Raw genomic sequence first — 6000 nt, forward strand, 5'->3', positions numbered from 1 at the left:
AGCCAAGCATATATTATACCATTAGAGTCTTCAGTATGGGCTTGTTAGACACTGACCCTTTTAAAGCAGTGTAAACAAACCTGGTATAATTAAGCACACTGTTCCTTGTTGTGACATATGTAGGTATCATCTGTATGCAAATAGATACAAAATGGGAGCATAATGTGGTTGTCCTATTTTTGCTCTCTCTCTGCTGAGAGTCTATAGTGCTTCCACAACCTTGTTCAGCAACTTGTTCACCTGCTCCCAAGATTATTTTTAAGCTGTTTCTATTTTATTTAGCTTTGAGCAGTAGAGCGACGCTGATAAAGTACCATCCAGGCTGAGTCAGAAATCACAGCTCACAAATCACAGTTACATGGTACAGTAAGGTTAATTCTCTATTTAGAAGTTTTAAAGAAAACTTGAAGATGACTTTTGTTCAACTCCCAGCATTTGTTCTTCAAGCTTGGATAGGTGCTCCATCAAAAACAATTGACAATGTTGACTGATGCCGTTGAGGGATCATGTCCTTGTTGCCGCACTGGCGGTTCCTAGTTGTTGGCTGTAGTGCGTGATGATGTTAGAAGTAGAATATATGCAGTGCAGTATGTTAAAGGCTAACTACCATTTTTTTTCAACCTGGAAAAGCGGTTTTAAAAGTCTACCTCTGAAGGGATCCTTTCCATAATGTTGTCAGACACTTAGAATATTAATCTGAGCCTGTCAGTGGCAAAACAAGCACTTTTGTGAAGGTAAATACAAGCGAGACAATTGCCCTATTAACTTACATTGTAGCTTGTTTTGCCACTGCAAACTCTAATGTCAAAGATTGTTGTTCCCATCACTCACTTAGACACAAAAACATAGGGAAATAGGGCTAAGGTTGAAAAAAACGGTAGTTACCCTTTAAGACAACTTTGTACATTTCTCATAAAGAGGCAGCGAGCACTCAGAATGCAGCAGAGTTGCTGCTTTCAAAGGCAGCAGTAACTACAATTGTCCAGCTTGTATTTACCTTCACAAAAGTGCTCGTTTTGCGATTTACAGGCTCAGATTTATATTCTAAGTGTCTGACAACATTATGGAAAGGATTTCTAAGGAGGTCGACCTTTCTCAAACCACTCAAAACAGTGCCAAAAAAAAACTTTAAAAAAAAATGGGACAAATACTGCATTATTACATTATTACAGCTGGAACGGATTTAAGACATGAGGCAATATTCTGGTCTTTATAACATGGTCTGGGTGAAAAAAACAATTCTGATTGGCTGCAGGGTGTCCATTAGAAAGTTAAATAGGGGGCACTTGTGTAGCTCAGTTGGTAGAGCGCGCGGGTTCAACTCCGACCTGCGGCCCTTTGCTACATGTCGTGTCTTCAGCTGTCCTATAAAAATAAAGGCCTAAAAATGCCCACCAAAGAAAAAAAAAGAAAGAAAGTGATATAGGACACCGACTAATAAGTTCTGGTGAAACTGACTATTTACTGTTCTAAATGAATGCGCTATATTAAATGAAAAAGAAAATCTGAATCTGTTATTATTATTTCCAACATTGACTGTAGTCCTACAGGATGGCGCTAACACATAAGCTGCAAGAAGTATGTTACACTGCCCCTCTGAACTTACTTTGTTTCACAGCTATCATCTCCCGTTCGCTGTTCAACTGTGTAATAATGGCAACTCTGCTACACTTACATTCAGTTACAGTAATCTAATTATCCTAAATTCAGGCACACAGTACTTTTTCTACATTTTACATTTCCATTTTTGTGAAATGATTGTGTGTTTTTTGTTTTTTTGTGTGTTAACTTTTTTACAGTATGCCAATTCATTTTGTGAATTTTTTGATTTTGTGTTTTCATTTCACAAATTTTTTTTTTTGGTTTTACAACAGAATGTGGAGGACATACTGTAAATATAACTGCTGTTTAAGACCACAGACAATACACGTTTGGCATGTTAATGTTTTGCAGGATTCACACTGCCATTTGAATTGCCTTGTTGACTTTTTGGCTGCTTTGAAATGTCTAAAACCAGAGGACAGCAGTACAGCAGTATGAAGATCCTGCTGAATAGTTCACTGAGTCCATTATCCTTGATACAAAAGCAAACCATTTACTCAGTCCTGAGCTGTGTATTCAGCACAATGTGCTGTGTGTGTGCTTGAGCCATTGAGCTCTGCCAGTGCAGTTTAATTTTGAACCAGGTTAGGTGTATTCATTATTGAACCTGATATTTCATTTGTGACTACATTAATGCACAATGGAAGAAAAAGAAATAAAATAAAATAAATAAGAGTGATTTTTTTGTTCCCACTGAATCAAACACTAACAACACATGTAGCATGCTGATTGGACAGAATTAACTGCATATTCAGGAATCTGTTTCTGTCAGTTTATCTGCAGGCTAGAAACTAATAATGAGCTTATCTTACCCCAGGCAACCAAATGTGACACCTCATTCCACGGCCAAAGAGCTGGGCAGGCGTGACAGGGAGTGCATGTGTGTGTGTGTGTGTGTGTGTGTGTGTGTGAGAGAGAGAGATAGATAGGGATTGGTTGGAGAGTTACAGGGAGGCTGTTCTCTATCTAAAGCTAACCTTGACTCTGTCCTCTACTCTCACCACTCTGCCTGCTTTCAAAAGAACCAACCTTTTTCTCTCCTTCACAGTATGCTAATATTCACACATCCACTTTGGCAACAAACAAAAAAAAGTGCAATCTCTTTTTCCCCCTGCCTGTATACTTGATCATTCCGGGATGGCTGTGAAGCATCAAGAGGCATATATTCATTATCTGTCATCATATTCATTTCTATGCTAATGAGAAACCCCTTCCCGATGAAAATCTGTTTTCAGTCCCTCAAACAGAAGTAAGTGGCAATCACGTATTGTTTGTTTTTGAGGTTTGTCTTTAAATGAGAGAAGACATTTCCAACACTGTGCCGTGCCCAGGCTATATTCCATAAATCATATTGTACTCCAAGCACTACAATGCAAATACTAACCAGTTTCATCTGCAGCACCCAGTGCAGCTCGAGCCTCTCTGTCCTGTGACGTTACATTGATTAAACAATATTTGAGCCGAGAGGGGGAGAAAATGCTGGTTTGATAACCATTGATTGATGGGGAGAGCAAAAGCAATATCATTCTAAAAATGTTGTTTCTTTTTTTGAAAGTTTTTGAAAATGAATAATGAGCCTGCTGGGGAGGAAAAGGCTCCCCTACCCCCCAGTCCATTAGATGTGTTGTCTGCTGAGAGGAATCATTCGCAGTTTGGAGCAACATGTTTTGTTCATGGTGGACTGATTTGAATTTTGACAGCAGTAGCACAAGCAGAAATTAACATAGAAAACAAGTTTGGTGATATCTTCGCTAATCCAAAACTCAGAGAGCTGGGGTCAGTCAACCGAGTGAGTGAGATACACTGATATACACAAGACAATTGAAAAATAATAATTATAATAAACCGTTTAACTTGCATGTATCAAAAATAATTAAAAAGAAATTTCCAAAAGTTATACAAAAATAACATTTCCTCATTGATAATTACTCAATATGCAATACTAATATAAAATATATATAATATACAAACACTTTGCAATGTAAATGTTGTTACCGGACAGTTTAAAGGTCAATAGTTTGACCATATTACAGGTGTAATGTCATACATGATCGAAGAATTTATATATGGGTGTTGAGTTTGAAAAACATGGGCATTTATTAGGCAGGGAGGGTTTAATGAAAGGCAGTGTGCAGTTGCATTATGGGACGTGTATGATCCAATGGATTTGGTGCTTGACCCATCCTAAAAGTCAGGATATCTCGATTTATACTGTTGACCATTCTTGCTTTTTAATCTGTCACTTGCAAGTCCTCCAACTTTATTGACATGCTCAATACTAAATCACTGGAGTAACAGCACCAGAATATACTTAAGTGTAAAGGGCTTTTCACACGGGGAGCGAGTGTCATGCCTCGTAATTCTTTTCAAGGAGAGGCGAGCAGGCAGGTAGGGAGGCGCGGGCAGTTTGACAGGCGACGTGACAAGCGGCCACAATCCTGTGAAACTGTCGCGTTTGTGCTCGTCGCACGCACACGCCCGCCCGCTGCAAGAGTTGAATTGTGTTGAACTTCTCCCCAAAGCGCAAATCAATGAACGAGAGACTGATTCTTGCTTGTTTGTGAGTTCCCTAAACTATAAAAAATGTTTTCTAAACAGTTATCAGAACATGGACAGCGGGGCTTTTGCTTGTCAGAGCATCGGCACAAGACTGGATTTATCAGGTATCGTCCGTAATGATGACTATGCTAATTTAGCTAACTTTAGCTATCAACAACAACAGTCCGTGGTTAGGAAAGACTCGGATTACCACCATTTGTTATAAATCGACCAGTGATTAGGGATATGTGAAACCACAGTCAGCTAATCTCATTCAGTCGTACGGCAGGGATACAGTAGTGCACAGAATCCCCATGGTTACCATACATTGATCGCCTGGTCTTTAATCCGGGAGTGTTGTCCTTCACATGAGGAGCGTAGTGTGAAAAGCCCTTAAGACTGCCCCCTGAAAGTTGAATATTCAAATCATCAGTCGGTGACCTCTTGTTTTTTTATTATCATCATTAATCATTCCACTACGTCAAGTCGTCCCATCCACTCACAGTGAAAATGTCAGCGACAGGTACAGGCCTTTCCTATTACACATCCATGGTGTGGGCAGCTGCGGATCCGGACTTAGTGTAAGTCTGAGTGAGACGGAGGCAGCTGCCTGGTTCAGATTACGGAGCTGCTGTGTTTGTATTTTGTTACCCTTGCATTCAGTAGCTAGCATGCATTAGCTGGGCTAACAACTGTAGTCAAGGGTCAAGTTGGCATGTCCCATGCCGAACCCTGTAGGCCTACCTGAAAAAAGAAAAGAAACGAATAGTCAAATATTCGTATTGAACAGCCAAATCCGATTCAACTGACAAAATTCTGAGTCAGGTGCAGCCCTAGTTAAATGGTTAGTAGTCTAGTGTCCTTTTATGGACAGTTGAAGTCCTGACATCACTTCCTGGCTAGTCTAGCTTTGCCAGACCCTCCTCCAAAGCGCGCTGAACGTTTTCTGGTTTAATGGCAATTTCTTTAAACAAATCAGAATCGTCATGGGCGGTGCTAAGCACCGCACAGAGCCGCTGAAAATAGTCGCGTGAGAGAAAGCTCAGATTGGACAGATAGTCTAGCTAGCTGTCTGGATTTACCCTGCAGAGATCTGAGGAGCAGTTAACCGTAGTCCTCATAAATCCACCGAATTTAAAATACATATTAATGCATCAGTAATAATAATCCGACAATATATTATATAATAGTATATCACTCACAGGGAAATTTTTTCTGAATTACGAGTACTTTTAGTTTTTACTTAAATTACATTTTCAATGCAGAACTTTTTTCTTCTTCTTCTTGTTGTCTTGCCGTTTCTTTTAGGGTAACTTCGTTTTTTTTTCAACCTGGACCCTATTTTCCTATGTTTTTGTATGCAAGTGACTGATGGGAACAACAATCTTTGAAATTGGTCCAGTATTGAGCGAGAACGCTGTGACCAGCAGCCGCAGACCGAGCTGCAATGTAATCCTATAGGGCAAATGTGCATTGTCAATTGGTCCACTAGAGTCTGGTGGCTTTAGCCGTAGCAATTTTGCGGATGTTTTAATATTTAAAAAAGGATCTTACTCTTTAACAGAAAGGTCGACCTCCTTAGAAATCCTATCCACGATGTTGTCAGACACTTGGAACAATAATTTTAGCGTGTCAATGGAAAAACAAGTAATTTTGTGGACGGAAATTGAAGGTGCACAATTGCCCAGTAACTTACATTGTAGCTTCTTTCGCTGACTGCCGACTGCAGCGATCTTGCTTAATACTGAACCAATGTCTAGAAGTTACGTAAAAAAGTAAAAACGAAGTTACCCCTTATGGAAAGGATCTAGATACCTTATGCAACACTGGTCTGCTGGATGTGATACAGATATTGACTGT

The sequence above is a fragment of the Sander lucioperca genome, chromosome 10, assembly GCF_008315115.2.
Source record: "Sander lucioperca isolate FBNREF2018 chromosome 10, SLUC_FBN_1.2, whole genome shotgun sequence".
Lineage (NCBI taxonomy): Eukaryota > Metazoa > Chordata > Actinopteri > Perciformes > Percidae > Sander > Sander lucioperca.